Genomic DNA, 17,196 nt, shown 5'->3' on the forward strand with positions numbered 1-17,196 from the left:
TGACAATGATCGATGTAATTTGACACCTAACATATCACCATTAAAATGAAAGATTGACAACTTAATTACTGATCATGATGATACTCTTTCAACAATGCATCATTGTTTGTATGGTATCATTTGATGGTTTTCAACAATGAAGGAGGAAAAATAATTTGTTGGAAAATATACTTTTGTTCCACCACCCACTGCAGAATCTCTCATGGTACCTGCTGTTTCCTTGCTTGACGCTCAGGCTACAAAAAGGATAGAGTATCGAGACTGGCCATAGGTTGGCAACTATTGTGCAAGCTTGATGGGCCTGACTGGCCTCTCCATGCGTTGAATCTCCTTTTTTTGTTTTGTATACAATGTCGAGGCTCGTTTGAGAGTTAACACACAGAACGTACAAAAAGGGGAGTAGGAGACAAGAGGGGCGGGAGAGGGAAGGAAAAAACAGTGGGGAACACAGACATGATGAGATCTGTCGAAGGGAGAGGGATGGGAAGGCGTACACAGGGTAAACCAGATGGACATGACAGGGAATTTCAGGTCCTTACACGACAGGGACTTTCAGGACAGTGTCGTCCACCAGACGGGGGTCTCCTTGGGTTAACCTGAAGCGGTCCCTTCAGGTGGGTGCCTGGAATGTCCTACCCTGAGAGGATGATCACCTATCTCTGTTATCATCTGAGCTCAAGCGTTTGAACATCGGTATTGTACCACTCTTTAGGTTCGGAGACCGGATTGCGGCGAGATCATGGTGGGTGGTTACACCTACTATTGGTCTGGTCGCTCTGATGGTTACCATGCCCAAGGAGTTGCTGTAGCTGTGTCCAATAAGCTGACTCCAATGATAATTGAGGTAACACCGGTCAATGAGCGTTTTATGAGACGAAGGATTCGTCACTCCTTTGGTGTCATTTTCCTGGTCTCTGTTTATGCTCCGACTGAGGCGAGTGATCTCACTGTGAAGGATGCATTCTACGCCACGCTCGAGTCTGTGGTTGATCAGTGCCCCAGACGAGGTACACTTCTTGTCTTGGGGGGTTTCAATTCATCGACTGGAACTGATAGGGATGGTTATGAGACATGTGTTGGTCCCCATGGGTCTGGAACTGTAAACCTAAACGGCACCAAGTTCCTTGACTTTGCAAAAAGTCATGGACTTATGGTGGCTGGTTCGTGGTTTTAGCACCCACAAGCTCATCGCTGGACTTGGTATTCCAACGCTGGCGGTGTGGCAAAGGAGATTGACCATGTCCTCATTGACGGTCGTTGGAGGATGATCCAGAACTGCAGGGTCTACCGGAGTGCTCAGTTCCTCAATACTGACCACCGGCTTGTTGTAACAACTCTGAAGTTACACCTTAAATCCAGGAGAATGGTACCATCCCAACCTAAGCTGGATGTTGGCAAGCTCAAGGATGAGAGGGTAGCTGAGGAGTTTGCGAACAAGCTGAGTGGAGATTTGGGGGGTCTGGGTGCTTTGGGAGGTCCTGAAGAGTTGTGGAGTGCCTTCAAGACCACCGTCCTTGATGTTGCCGGTGGATGTCTTGGAACTCACCATAGGGCAAAGATGAATTTTGTCTCACGAGGGACACTGGATAACATTGACCAGAGTCGCAGGGCCAGGCTGAATGGCAGAGCTGAGTTGTTCAGGGAGCTGAGGCGTAAAACTGTACGTGCGCTAAGGGTGGACAAGGAGGCCTATGTGCGAGGAATCTGCGAGGGGGTAGAGCATCACCTGTGGTCAAGTGATTATCATCTTGCTTAGAGGAGAATTCGCGCATTTCGTTCATCCAAGCCCATCCCTCGGTATACTGCAGTTAGAGCACAGGGTGGTAGGTTTTTGACAGAGGAGTCTGAAGTGAAGGCCCACTGGGCCGGTTACTTTAAAGTTACCAGGCTGATCCACCAGCTGTCGAGTTGGACGTCAGGGGTGTTACAATCCCTGTTGCTGACCCTCCAATCAACTGTGGTCCAGCTTCGCTTGTGGAAACACAGGTTGCGGTGAAATGGTTGAAATGCGGTAAAGCTCCTGGGATCTGTGGCATCCATGCTGAACTTCTCAAGGCTGGTGGAAATGCTGCACTCTTGACGTTGCATGAAGTTCTGTGCTCTGTCTGGAACACAGGCATCATCCCAACTGACTGGAAGAGAGGCCTTGTTGTCCCTCTCTGGAAAGGGAAGGGTAATCGCCAAGACTGCAACAACTACCGAGGGGTGACGCTCTCTCGGTGCCAGGCAAGGTCTTTGCTCAAATAATACTTGATAGGGTTCGCCACCATCTGCTTGAGCACCAGCGTCCAGAGCAGTCAGGCTTTACACCAAAGAGGTCAACCATTGACCGTATCCTTGCTCTTTGGGTCCTCTCCGAACGCAGACGAGAGTTTCGGCAGGGGCTGCTTGCAGCCGATGTTGATTTCTGTAAAGCGTTCGATTCAGTGAATCGCGATGCCCTCTGGAGGATTCTTGGCCTCCATGGGGTGCCACCAAAACTGATCAATCTGATGTCTGAACTCTACCCTGGTACTGAGAGTGCTGTAAGATGTGGTGGTACCATCTCTGACTTATTTCCAGTTGTTACTGGAGTTTGTCAGGGTTGTGTAATGGCCCCCACACTTTTCAGTACTTGTATGGACTGGATTCTCGGGAGGATGTCGGAGAGATCAAGCTGTGGTGCATCGTTTGGCAATGTCACGATCCCTGACCTTGATTTCGCAGATGATGCAGTCATTTTTGCGGAGACTTCAGCTGTCCTTTTGGGGCCCCTCAAGGTACTGAATGAGGAGTCGGAGCTGCTGCTGTCCTGTCTGTGCCTGTTTTTGCTGAAGATGTTGAGGTCGTGGAGAGATTCACTTACCTCGGCAGTGATATTCATGTCTCTACTGGCTGTGAGTCAGAGGTCAATAGATGTCTGGGTTCGGCCCTGGGGAGTCATGGATTCACTGGATAATGGGGTGTGGCGCTGCCGGTACCTGTGCGGGAGGACGAAAGTCCGAGTCTTCATTTCCTTGGTGCTTCTCGTCTTGCTCTATGGATGTGAGACTTGGACTCTGACCAAGGATCTGAGACGGAGACTTAATTCCTTTGGTACCAGGTCTCTTCGGAGATTTCTTGGCTATCGCTGGTCGGACTTTGTGTCCAACAAGCGGTTGCTGAGGGTGACTCAAATGAGATCTGTTACCTGCATAGTCTATGAGCGTCAGCTGCGGCTGTATGGACATGTGGCCTGTTTTCCTGACACTGATCCTGCTCACCAGATTCTCTCAGCGAGGGAGTCTCGTGAGTGGAGGAGGCCAATGGGCCGACCACGTGCTTCGTGGTTGCAGCAAGTTGATCGGCATCTCAAGGAGATTGGGATGGGCCTTTCATCTGCCTGGGCGATGGCCAGACGGAGGCCCCTGGACTACCGGCGGAAAGTGGACGCAGCGTCGCGTTGCTCTGGCGCATGCTCCCATACCTTCCCTGACCTGACTTGACTTTCAGGAAGGAAAGTAGGGAATTTGAAGGAGGTGGGTTTCGGGTGGATTAGCGGGGGTATAAAAGATCGTGGTTTTAGATTGGGGTAGATAAGAGATTGTGGTGAACAGCTGTTTTGAATACCTGGAGGAAAGAGTGGGATTGAAGAGTGTGTGGAAGTTTGTTCCAAAGGTGGGGAAAAAGAGGAATGAATGAGTGAAGGTGAGCAGTGATTCTTGGTTTTGGTAGTTTTACCAGAGGGGGGGTTGGTGGCAGACCTTGAGCTCCCTGTGGAAATATGGGGGGAGGGGATTATCACAGACAGTGCAGGCAGGGTGAGGCCGGAGAGGAGACGGTAGAAGACAGAAAGACCACTGACCTGCCTGCGGTAAGAGAGTGAGAGACCCAGACTCATCCTCATCACAGGAGATACCTACAATCCTAAATGCCTTGGTTTCCACAGCGTGAAGCCGAGAAAGATGAGAGACGGGAGCACCACCAGCGCAGAGGGGAGAGCAGTACTCCATCGGGCTGTGGATGAAAGCTTTGTATGTGGTCAGGAGCTCAGGTGTGCCAAGGAAGGACTTTGCACGATGGATGATGCTCAGTCGGCAACTGGCTTTGGAGGCCAGCTTGGAAATGTGGCTTTCCGAGGAAAGATCATGGCAGACAGTGAGATCCAGAAGATTGAATGAAAGGAATTCATCAAGAAGATTGTTGAGAAACTAGATGGGGGTGGGGGGTGGGGTGTTCCAGACAGTCCTTTTGGAGAGACATAGTGAGAGTGTGAGATTTGTCAGGATTGAAAGACATGTTCCACGTGTTGGACCAGTTTGTGATTTTACCAAGAACTGCAGAGTGAAGAAACTGTTGCTTGCTGATCTGAGGGTTTACAGATGGTACGGCAGAAGGTGGAGTCATCAGCAAAGAGATAAAGAGGATTTTCCAGAGAGTCAGAGAGATAATTCATGAAAAGCTTCCGCTTCTGGGTTTGGAGTGTCAACATGTCTCCTTCGGGGCTCTCTGCTGACGATCTCAAAGTTAAGTTTCCGGTCGTTATCTGTCCCGTTTTAACTGTTTATTTTCTCACCGATATGTTACTGTGTGTTCCCAGTTCGGTTTTGTTTCAAAAATCGTGCTATTTTGTGAGATTTCCTCGACCTTGTATTACCGGGTGCTTGAGGCCTACCCTTGAGGCTTGAGGCCTACCGGTTCCCCTCGGTGTACGATCGTGTTTATTTGATTTTTCTCCCCATTACCTTCAATTTCTATCTTCCCCACTTTCCTAACGGTCCCCCATCCCTCCCAACGAATCACTCTATTTCTTATCTTAAAAAAAGAAACAAACGCCACCTTTCTCCGATTCTTCTTCTTCTTCTCCTCAGATTCTTCTTCCTCCTCTTCTTCTTCTTCTTCCTCGATTTTTTCCACAACACTTCCATGACCTAATCTGTTGAAAACTCTCTCAAACATTAATAATAATAATAATATCAAAAATGATCTCTTATAATGCTTCATCTTCCTCTTTCACCAATGTGGTACTCTTTACTGTATCATAATGCACTACTCTTCTGTTATTTAAACAGATTGCTCTCAATTCGACCTTTCCTTCATACCTTGCCTAAAAAAATCCAACTGTTACAGCGTTTCTTCTCTCCATTCTCTGAATTCGCCTTTATTGCATCCATCAAGAATTGTGTTAAATCGCATCTCTGACCTAAAACTTAAAAAAAAAACCCAGTTTGCTATGAATGTTCGCTTTTCATCAACCATTCTTTTTTTCCAACTTCAGTGCCAACTCACCCCTCTCACCCCTCACTCTCAAAGCAACCATCCCATTCTCTTCTCCCTTTAAGCCTCCCTCTCACCTCTTTCAAAAATTCCCCCCTCACCTTTCTCCCACCATTCATCCCCCTCACTCATCCTTCTCAAAGTTGCGCCCCACCCTCCCATCCACAAAGCTGCCTCCGTCCACTGCCCTCTCATCTCCATCTCTTTACTCGACCTCCTCAAATCCTCAACTGCCTTCCTCCCCCTCTCTTGTCCCCTCCTCTCCCCCAGCACCACAGAGCCTTTTCTCCTCCTCATTCGGCCCCTCCCCTGCAATCCCCCACACTCTATTCTGCAATCCCCCACACTCTTTCAACAACCCTCCTTACCTCCCCCCTCGTCCGTTGTCATACCCTCCCCCTCCCCCCCCCCCACCCCTGCACCCAAAGCCTCCTCCCTTACCTCTTCATTAAAAGTGTGGATCTAAAATATCCGAGGCCTTCGCTCAAACCTTTCAGATCTTTCCAGACAGGTTGCCACTGACAAACCAGACATAATCTGCCTCACAGAAACTTTCCTCCCCCAAGACGTGTCTGACTCCCAAGTATCTCTCCTTGGTTACTCCCTCCTCCGGTTTGACAGACCTGAGCCTCGTCCTGGTGGAGGAGTTGCTCTCTTCATCAAAGACTCTATTCCTCACTCTCCATGCACTGCCCCCACTCCCCCACACCCCCAGGAATACCTCTGGCTACGGCTTCCCCTCCACTCCCACCTCATGTTTATATGTGTACTGTACCGTCCACCAAACAGTGATGACTCCATCAACACCTCACTATCCGAAAGCATGGACCAACTTCTATCTTCTCATCCAAACTCTCTCTTCCTCATATGGGGTGACTTCAATTGTCATCATGCCAGTTGGGTAGGTGTGGGTACCTCTCACCTGTCATGGCACCTCAGCAAAAGCTTTCTGTGACTCAATCGGTCAACTTCCTGACCCGGATCTCAACCAATGGTACTCCATCTCTTCTGGATCTGATTTTGACAAATTTTCCTGATAATATCTGCTGCTCTTCCTCCGCTGTAATCGGTTCTTCTGACCATGTCCTTGTCAAATTGGACATCTCTCTGGATATTATCAGAGAACCACCTCACTGTCGTCGACTGGCATTTCACTCAAGCCGACTGGCAGGGTCTCCAAGCAGCCATCAAACTTATAGACTGGTCTCCTTTCGCTACTTTCTCCAACATCAACTCATCCTGGGAATTCTTTCAAAAAAACTTGCTCTCCCTCATGCACAGATTTATCCCCTCTCGTCTTCAGTTGTCCTACCCTTCCTCCCGCCCTTGGTTCACTGAAGCTTGTGGTGAGGCAGATGTCCTGAAACAACTTGCCTTTGCCTCATGGAAAGCAAACCCAACTGAGGGCAATCTCAGTTCCTTCCATAAAGCTCGGAACAAGTGTGTATCTACCCTCAGGAGAGCCAGAAAACAATATCTTTCTAATCTCAAGTCTGAACTCTCAAACCTCTCTCCGTCCTCAAAATCCTGGTGGCATCTAACCAAATCTGTTTCTGGTGTATGCTCCCCCTCCATTACCTCAAATGGCCGCACTGCTGATACCGCACGTGAAAAATCTGAATGCCTAAACTCGGTGTTTGGAGCTAAATCTCGTGTCCAAAACCCATCACTTTCTCTACCCACCTTACCCAGTCGCACCCAACTGTCCCTGGACTCTGTATCCTTTTCTCCTGACAAGGTGGAGACTTTGCTGTCAAACCTCGACTCAGATTCTGCAACCAGTCCAAACGGCATCAGCCCACGTGTCCTCAAAGCCTGCTCTTCTGGTCTTGCTCACCCTCTCTCTGTTCTATTCACCCTCTCATTTGCTCAAGGTCATCTGCCATCTGCTTGGAAATCAGCAAACATCACTGCCCTGCATAAAAAGGTGCAAAAACAGATCCCTGCAACTACAGACCAATCAGCCGTCTCCCTATCATCAGCAAGGTTATGGAATCTATCATCGTTTCAGACATTAAATCCTTCCTCTTCTCCAATGGCTTGATTTCCGATCATCAATTTGGTTTCAGACCAGGTCACTCTACCCTGGATATGCTGCTTCTGCTCTCCCAAAAATGGATGGAGGTCCTCAATGCCAGACAGGAAATCCGAGCCGTATCCCTGGACATATCACGTGCTTTTGACACAGTCTGGCACCCTGCCCTGCTCACCAAACTCTCTTCCTATGGTATCGAAGGCCATCTCCACTCATGGCTCGCAGACTTCCTCTCCTGTCACAGTCAACGTGTGGCCCTAAATGGAGTTCTTTCATCCCCTCTTCCTATCCAGGCCGGAGTTCCTCAAGGTAGCGTTCTGGGCCCTGTTCTTTTACTGGTTTTCATCAATGATCTCTCCGACTCTGGAAAATCCTCTATATCTCTTTGCTGATAACTCCACCCTCTGCCATACCATCGGTCATCCCTCAGACTGGCAAGCAGCAGCTTCTTCGCTCACTGCAGATCTGGATAAAATCACACACTGGTCCAACACGTGGAACATGTCTTTCAATCCGGACAAATCTCACACTCTCACTTTGTCTCTTCGTAAGGACCGTTTTGAACCCCCCCCCCCCCAATCCACTTTCTCAACAATCTTCTGGAAGAAGTCCTTTCTTTCAAGCTTCTGGGTCTCACTATCTGCCATGACCTTTCCTGGGAAAGCCACATTTCAAACCTCGCCTCCAAAGCCAGTCGCCGACTGGGAATCCTCCCTCGTGCAAAGTCCTTACTCGGCCCACCTGAGCTCCTGACCACTTACAAAGCTTTTGTCCGCAGCCTCATGGAGTACTGCTCTCCCCTCCTGGCTGGTGCTCCTGCCTCCCACCTTTCTCGGCTTCACACTGTATAAACCAAGGCATTTCGGATAATTGGTATCTCCTGCAATGAGGCTGAGGCTTTGGGCCTCTCACTCAATCACCGCAGGTTGGTCAGTGGTCTTTCTGTCTTCTTCCGTCTCCTCTCCAGCCTCGTCCCCCCTGCTCTTTCTGCAATTTGTCCCCACCACATTTCCACAGGGCGCTCAAGGTCCGCCAACAACCCTCTTCTGGTAAAACTACCAAAATCACGAATCACTGCTCACCTTCACTCTTTCATTCCTTTTTTTCCCGCCTTTGGAATAAACTCCCTCACTCTATTCATTCCCATTCTTCCCTCCAGGTCTTCAAAACAGCTGTTCACCACCACCTCTTATCATCCCCCATCCAAATCCTCGATCTTTTCTACCCCCGATACTCCACCCAAGCCCACCTCCTTCAAATTCCCTGCTTTCCTTCCTGAAAGTTCCTGTAATGTCCATCTTCTATTCCCCATGTTCCCCGTCCCATCCCTCTCCCTTCCACAGATCTCCTAATGTCTCTGTTCCCCACTGCTTTTTTCCGTTCCACTCCCTCCCCTCTTGTCTCATGCACCCCTTGATGTGCGTTGTGTGTTCGCTCTCACACGAGCCTCCACAAGGTGTACAAAAAAAAATGCAAAAAAAAAAAAAACCCCAACCCCATTTTTTTATTAATACTTATTCTTTAAACCCATCAGGTAATGTAATTATTCCATCACTCATTTATATATATATTTTATCATCAAATGCTGTAAGAGCATTCTTACTAAGTCTCTGAGAATATTTCGTGTTTATAATTTCTAATAAGATTCATCTCGATAAACATCCTTTCTCTTCCAGATACATTCAAGGAAATGTTGAAAGTTCATGGTCTCTTTTAATACACTCTTCTTTGGACCTTTAAGTTTCTTTTCACATCTGAATTCATTTAACCCTCTCGTGAAGTATTTATAAGCATATGCCTTTGATCTTACATCGACAGATTCACGAAGTATTTTTTCACCTAATTCATCTTAAAATTTACCAATAACCTATTTATTATAATTTGAAAAGAGTGGGTTATTAGAATCATAATTAATTGTATCATAAATATCTTCATCTTCTTTCATATCCTTGTAAACATCATCTGTAGTAATCTCGAGTATGAAGCTATCCATTTCCATATACTGTGTAGCAATACAATATTCTCACCATATCTTTTCTTTCGATTATTATAAAAGTAATCATGCATTAAATACTTTGAAAGATCGAAAACAGATATTCCCACATAAATCAGTTTATCCATTTTCATACTCTCTTTATTCAAATGAACAGCACAAAAACTATCTGAAAATACTTCTACTCTTTTAGAGCTTGGTTTATTTATCTACTTCTCTGCCTGCTCCCAAGTTGTAGCAAATCTTACATTTTGTCTATTCCTTATATTTCCATTGTTTTACCAAATACAGAATTATTCATCAACTTGTAAAAGTCCTTCTTAAAATCATTATTAACCTTTGTTCTCATCCTCGTATTATAATCAATATATTTTCCTAACCAATGACTTTGACAAAACTTTAGTGCCCTGTATACCTTTTTAACTTGTGGTCCTGCTTCTATAAATTGCTTTGGATTTCTTTGATGTAAAACATACTTCCCTTTGTCAAGCAATGTTGTAAGTAATTTTGTTGTCGGAATATATTTAAACTCATTTGAAGAACTCAAGAAATGTTGTTGATAACCACTGAATAGCTCTTGATTGGGATCTCTTTATCAGCTCCATGAGGAAGGTCTTCATGTTTGCTATGAAGTTTTCTTGGAGAGTTTAATCTACTTCAAAATAATACCCATAATCCAATTTATCTACATCTCCTTGACTTGTGGAGATTACAGTATATCATGTAAGATAGATTTGAATTCGCATTCTTTCACCCATTTAAAATTACCAGAGGGTTGAGATTCAGATATTGCCCAGCCATACAAGTTATTCACATCAAAGTACATGAAGAAAGATGTGGGCTTATCAGGTGAGAAGTCTGGAAGACATTTATTATTTGCCTTAGCATATCTCTTTGAAGAAACTTGTGAAATTCCTCCTCTTTTAGCCTTCTCAATCATCAAGAGCATATCTACATCACTGAGAAGATCAAGGGGTTGTTTAGTCATTTTTAACATAGTGCTCCAGGATAGTCCAGGAGATGTATAATAATGGACAGGATCAAGTCCATAGGAATCTTAATTATAACAAACTTCTCTATATTTCTCAAACACATCAACGAGTAATAAAACATCAGTTATTAAATAAAAGTCATGATATTCACCCATATTCTTTGTCTCTAACTCTTTCCAAACTTGTTTTGCTCTTTCATATTCTTCATCCATCATATGACATCTGCCTAACTTGTTAAAAAAACGCTTTTGAGGAGGAAGTCTTGTTTCTTTAAATCTTTCAAAGGAATCCATGTAATCATATGGGTAAATGCCCTTTTCAGAAAGAAGAGAAATGTCTTTATCATGTCAGCTTCAGTCCTAAATTGATGAGAAAGTAGAGGAAAAGAGATGTTTGAAACCAAATAACTGAGAGGGCTCGTCAAAAATTTATCAGTCAAGAAATCTAATATTTGTATTTACACCCATTTCACAAGTATAAATCTGTTTTGTAAATGACATAATTTTGATCTGTATGAGAAATTGCTTTTATCTTTCCAGGAGTCTGACTTGGTTCTTTTATAAATAGATGCGTATCATAATGACAATTATTGTGAAGAAATACAGGTATGAATGTCGGGATTCTATAATTAAGATTACAATGATTATGAGCTGCTCCTCTGTATCTCCCCGTTATATGGCAATGATCTCTAACCCTTTCATCAGTTTTTACCAAAGCCTCTGAGCATATATGGCACATCCTTGCTTCAAATTTTCTCTTCATTGAGATAAGTCAAGGAGTTTATTTGTTCTTGACATCATTTTAGTTGGCTTTTACAATCATCCTCAATCCTTTTAACAAATTCTTCAGCAACATCAGGTCCTCCATATAACTCCAACTTATCATATTTACTTCCGACAGATGATTTAGTGCAATAACAAAACCCGCAATGGATATGCTTTTAATATTTTGTTAATAGTGTTGTGGTTTCCCACCCGTCGGCGTGCGGGCGACCGCTTCTAGCCAATGACGGCCGCTCTCGCCCACCGAACAGACAAACCTAATCGCAGCTTTCGGAACAACGCCGAAATCCAGCTATGGGTGTATCTTTAATCACACCGAAAATCAGTCAGCTATTCTGTCCGCGCGTGACAGGGTCCGATCGCCGAATTGTCGATTTACCTAATTATGCGCGCAGACAGAAATGCCAGGGATTTACACCTCGACGGGACCTGCTTGGAAATGAGCCGCTAAGCAGCTCGCTCCGTTTGCGATTTGCCGAGCGGTGTATATCGCCAAGCCCCGCCGGATCCGATTCTCTTCTCGGTTATTAACAAACAGCTATATTCCGAACTTAATAATGGCAGTCAATGACAGGAAAGGATGCAACGAACAGGTCACATTTACACAATGACATTTCTTTATACATGCACATATACAAGCAATGCAATTAATGCAATGGGGGTAAGGGACAGGACACGAGTAATAAAGCCTACAGCCGTTCTATTATTATTTATTTCCATGTACTTAACAGTTCTACTTAACGGACTTAGCACCACATCATTCATGCAAAGAAAAACCCCAGAAAAGGCAAGGGGGCAGAACTGGACTTCGTGGGTCTTTATAAGTCACGGAGCTGTGGAGACCGCAAAAGCTCCGAGAGACCGCGCTGGTTACCTGTCGCCTTCGTGGCGACTCGGTGGGCGCACCTTGACGTCCCGTCCACATGGCAGCTGGGTTGACCGCGGCTCGGCCCAGGCCTCGTCATGCGGCCCAGTCGATCAGGCTTAGTTGACAATGCCTCAGAGGAACGAACGGGCCTTTGCTCTTTCAGAGTTGATGCTCTCTTAAAAGCCCGCCCGTTCTTCAGCGTCGTTTGGACTGTCCCGGGGCCCGATCACCTCGGACCGTTATGCCGCTGGTTGGTGACTCCTCTCCGGCCTCTCTCCAGCGACCCACTGTTTGGCACGGCACAGCAGGCCGCGCTCTGAGCTAGTCTCCTCCGCTCTCTCTAGATCCTCACCGACTGCAGACTCCAGACTGACCCAGCTCCCAACGCGGCTCCACACAACTGCGAGCTTGGCGTCTCTGCGCGCCCTTATATTGGGTCCGTGAGGCGAGGTTTTGATCTCCGATCTCTCACCTCTGACCCCCCCGCTGGCTCCGCCCCTTTTGATCTTTTGATCCGAATTGTCGCGAAGCTCGGAGAGAACGGACGTGGGTGAAATCATCGACCCTCGCCCCCAACGAAGGAGTCCCCGCGTCTGGTGGCAGAGATGTTGTTCGTGGGGAATTCGCCATGGCTGGCGCAAAGATGGCAGCGCAATGGAAATGAAGGTGAGGCGATGGTTGTTGTGGCGTAGGTGGTGAGGGGATGTCGTGGTGGTCGTTGTGGAGATGGTTGATGAGAGCGATGTTTTCGTTGTGGAGAGGTTTGATGATAGGTTGTTGAGGAAATGGCGAGGAGATGTCGTGGTTGGCGTTGTGGAGATGTGGTTGGTGGTGGTTGTTGTGAAGGCGGTTGTGGAGAAGGTGGCTGTGGTTGGTGGTGGTTGCGGTGGTTGAGAGGCGGTTGGTCCAAAATAAAGATAGCAAAAGAAAACACTGTTACACGATCACAAAGATCTCAAACCACAAAGGTAACAAAATTTGTTACAAAAAGATCACAGCCCAGTTACACAAATAAATCCGCTAGACGACGGTGGGGAAATCTATCTGAACACAGACTTATTGACATAACTGATCTAAAGGACCTGTATGGTGCTCTGAATTTCCACAACCGTAACAATATCATCAGTCTTTCCCAAGATGCTCTCAAAATCAGCATACATTACAAATGGGTGTTTTTTACATTTATTTGTTTCATTAAATAGAACTTTCTCTCATGGTTCTGGCATCTCAACAACTGCTGCTTTATGTTTGGAAGAATACTTCAAATGTTTATCAATACAAGTCTTTGTTGAGATTGAAAGATATTGAGACATCTCTTATAAGAATATGATTTATGCTTTGATTTATAAACTTGACGACTTACCAATCTCGTAAAGTTTTTGATACAAGCATAATCAGCGGTTTCTTTATTTGTGAGATAAAGGAGATCTACATGCTGATCATTTGACCAATACTCATTGGATATAGTATTACTAACTCTTAGAAATGGGAATTTGTTTTATCAGTTAAACCATAAACATTTATTGATAGGTTATTCATATTCTCAAACTTTGTTATATTACATCTTCTAAGTTCATCAGTTCTCCTCCAGAGATGGCAAGACCCCCACTTTTTAATATATTCTCATATTTCTTATACTTTGAAACTCATTCACAGTCCCTTTCCTGTGGATAAAGATGTGCTAAGATACTCCAGAGAAAGCATTTATTCTTGGTATTCTTGATATTAATTATTGCCTTTTTATTCTTTATATCCTTAGGTAAATCAATAAAAGAAGAAGCCTTTAGCAGAGTGGATTTCAGAATATTAAGATCGAGACATGAAACATTCCCAAAGTTGAACCCATTACCTTGTTGTTGTTCTTCTAATTCAAATCTAATAAGCTCTTCAAAGATAGGAGATTTAAGGAAGCAATCAATTGATGTGATAAGATGTGGTGGATTCATTACCTTCGCAAACTTTGTTGCGAAGGTTATGTTTTGATCGCTGTGTATTTATTTATTTATTTGTGAATATGTGTGTTTGTCTGTTTGTTTGTTATTCGCATAACTCCAAAAGTACTGAACTGAATCGCAGCAAATTTGGTGGGATGATTGGTTATTATCCGAGGACCATTTGATTAGATTTTGGGAGCGATCGGGTCAAAGGTCACGGTCATGAAAAGGTCAAAATCGTCTTTTTATCATAGCGCGGTCAATTTGCTTGATCAGAGTAGTGATGGCCATGTACGAGAGCGCGCGCACAGCTGTAAGGACGAAGGATGGGAACAGTGGTGAGTTTGAGGTGAGGGTAGGAGTGCACCAGGGGTCGGTACTAAGTGCACTTCTATTTGTAGTTGTGATGGAGGTGCTGGCTCGGAGGGTAAAGGAGGGTTTACCGTGGGAGCTGCTGTATGCAGATGATCTGGTGTTGATTGCAGAGAGTATGGATGGACTGAAGGAGAAGATGAACAAGTGGAAGGAATGTATGGAGGAAAAAGGTTTGAAGGTGAATATCGGAAAGACGAAGGTGACGGCAAGTGGTAAAGCATGTGGTGAGGTGGAAAGGACTGGGAAGTGGCCGTGTGCTGTGTGCAGGAAGGGTGTCGGAGTGAACTCCATTCAGTGTACAATGTGTGCTGAATGGGTTCATTGAAAATGTAGTGGGGTGAGAGGGTCATTAACCAGTGTGGCAGCTACATTCAAGTGTAAGGTGTGCATCGAGGAAGCAGCAGATGAAGGAATTGTTGAGTTGGATCGTGGAGATGGTGTGAAGCTGGAAGGGGTGAAAACATTTTTCTATCTCGGAGACATGCTGAATGGAGAAGGTGGATCAGACTCTTCGACGGTTGCTCGAGTGAGATGTGCATGGAAGAAGTTTCGGGAACTGAGTGGTGTGCTGACGAAGAGGGGAGTGTCGTTGAAGCTGAAGGGAAAGGTGTATGCTACATGTGTGAGGAGTACGATGATTTATGGGAGTGAGACATGGGTACTGAACATGGAGCAGCAACAAAGGCTGGAAAGGGTGGAAATGCGAATGGTTCGGTGGATGTGTGGAGTATCGTTGAGAGAGAGGAAGACAAATGATGACTTGCGGAAGATGATGGGAATAGAGTCTGTGATGGAGGTTGTGAAGAGAAACAGGTTGAGATGGTTGGGTCATGTGTTGAGGAAGGATGAAAGTGACTGGGTGAGAGGAGTGTTGGAAATGAGTGTAGTCGGAAGTAGAGGACGGGGAAGACCGAGAAAAACTTGGCTAAATGTGGTGGAAGAAGAAATGTGGGCAAGGGGATTAAGAAGGGGAGATGCAGAAAACAGGGTAAAGTGGAGAAGATTGTCATGGGGCCCGCAAGGCTAACCCCTGCTTTAGCGGGGAAAATGGCCTTTAAATGCGTGTGTGTGTGTGTGTGTGTGTGTGTGTGTGTGTGTGTGTGTGTGTGTGTGTGTGTGTGTGTGTGTGTGTGTGTGTGTGTGTGTGTGTGTGTGTGTGGTCAATTTGCATCCAATTTGCATGCAACTAATGCCAAAATGTTCAGAATTCAATGCCCCATCTTGTGCTATGTGACATGACACAATGACGTAATAACCCTTATTAGCGGTTGGGAGTCAAAGGTCAGGGAGGGTCACGACATTGCAAAATGTGCGGTTTTAGTCATAACACGGTCAATTCTTATCCGATTTGCATGAAACCAACACCAAAATGTTGACTGTTCTGTTCCCCACACTCTAATACCAATTACAAAAGTAAGAGTACAAAGGTCAAGGTCGAGGTCATGAAAAGGTCAAAATCATCATTTTGCCAAAGTGGGGTCGATTTTTATCCAATTTGCATGTAACCAATGCCAAAATGTTGTGAATTCAATGCCCAATCTTGTGATATACGATATGACACAATGACGTCATTACCTTTGTTAGCGGTTTGGGTCAAAGGTCAGGGGGGTCAACGACCTTTATTATCATAACGCGGTCAATTCTTATACAATTTGCATGTAAGTAGATTCAAAATGTTTAGAATTCAATTCCCTATCCTGTGATGTGTAATATTTGACAGTGACTATTGGTGAGTTTAAAGCATTGGGGGGGGGGGGGTGTCACTGAACTTATTTCTTATAATGTGACCAGTTGTCATCAGATTGACTTGGCACCGACACCCAAAAAGGTCAGGGAGTTCATACAGAAATTGTACAATTTACGTGAATCAGTGTCAAACAGCAGGAAATTTAATGTTTTTAAGCCATCATAACACATATGAGATGGCAGATGTGGTATGGCATTAAATACCCTCACAATCAACGGTTTTTGGGGGGGGGGGGCAAAATGTAGCGTTGGCGAAAATATGCGCTCTACTGAGTGCCCGTTCTAGTTCTCATATATTTTTCTTCAATAACATTGTCTTCTCTTGAGAATGAAAAGGAGGCTCCAAGATATATTTTGAATGATTTATGCTTTTCAACATTCTACTAACAACCTTGATAATTGAATCCTTTTGAGATATGAATCGCTTCTCAAATGGATCTTACACTAAAACTAAATCTTATAAGTTTTACCTCTGTCCGATCTTTAAAACATCTTTGAAGAGTTGTTATTTCAAATGGTTTTGTCTCAGTGACATCTCCCTCGAATCCAATTTTATTTTTATTCTCTTCAAGTTTTCACAATGTTGTTTACGTGTTTTTGTGATTGAAGGTGTTTTTTGTAACTCTCTTTAAAGACATCTTAGAACAGACATCACAATGTTTTCCTTCTCGTTCAAATGGAGATATGTGTCTGAAAAGATTGAATGTGTGTTTGTTGGTTTGAAGGTGTTTTTTATAACATTTTATTAATGATGACAATCGTTGCAGTACATTGTATTCACCATACTTATGTCGGAAAACTTTACTAAAAATAAAATTTTCTTGATGAAATTCTCATGGTAATTTAGAGATGTATTTCATTTAAACGAAGAATTTTCTTGATGAAAATTCAATTTTAATGTTTTTGGGGAATCTGTGCTTAAAACCGTTTTACCCACCAACTTTTTTCCTTAATAAATACAATGTATCAAGACACAAAAGACAAGTTTCACTCAATCTCTGCATTTGTAAAAGATACTGAGAAAGATAAATATAACAACTATTGGATAAAAACAATTATGGTTGAAAATATGAGTTCTTCAATTTCCTTCAGTGGAAGGGCTTTTCGTATTTCTGGAAAAACATCAATTAAAGTAGTTTGAACAAAAGTTTCTATTTTTCTTCTTGCAATGTATTAAAAACTACAAAAAGCAATGAAACAATAAAAAGTATCAAAAAAGATAAACCTTATGGATGA

The 17,196-nt window shown here is 44.4% G+C and overlaps 1 protein-coding gene across 1 annotated transcript in view; it reads left to right on the top strand.

Moving 5' to 3' along the window:
* Window positions 1-17,196, top strand: part of LOC147017873 (SMAD family member 3-like) — a 206,322-nt gene that overhangs the window by 126,362 nt on the left and 62,764 nt on the right. The gene's annotated exons all lie outside the window — the stretch shown is intronic.

The sequence above is a fragment of the Eptatretus burgeri genome, chromosome 10 (genome assembly GCF_056783735.1).
Source record: "Eptatretus burgeri isolate ZD-2024b chromosome 10, Ebu_testis_v1, whole genome shotgun sequence".
In the NCBI taxonomy this organism is placed as follows: domain Eukaryota; kingdom Metazoa; phylum Chordata; class Myxini; order Myxiniformes; family Myxinidae; genus Eptatretus; species Eptatretus burgeri.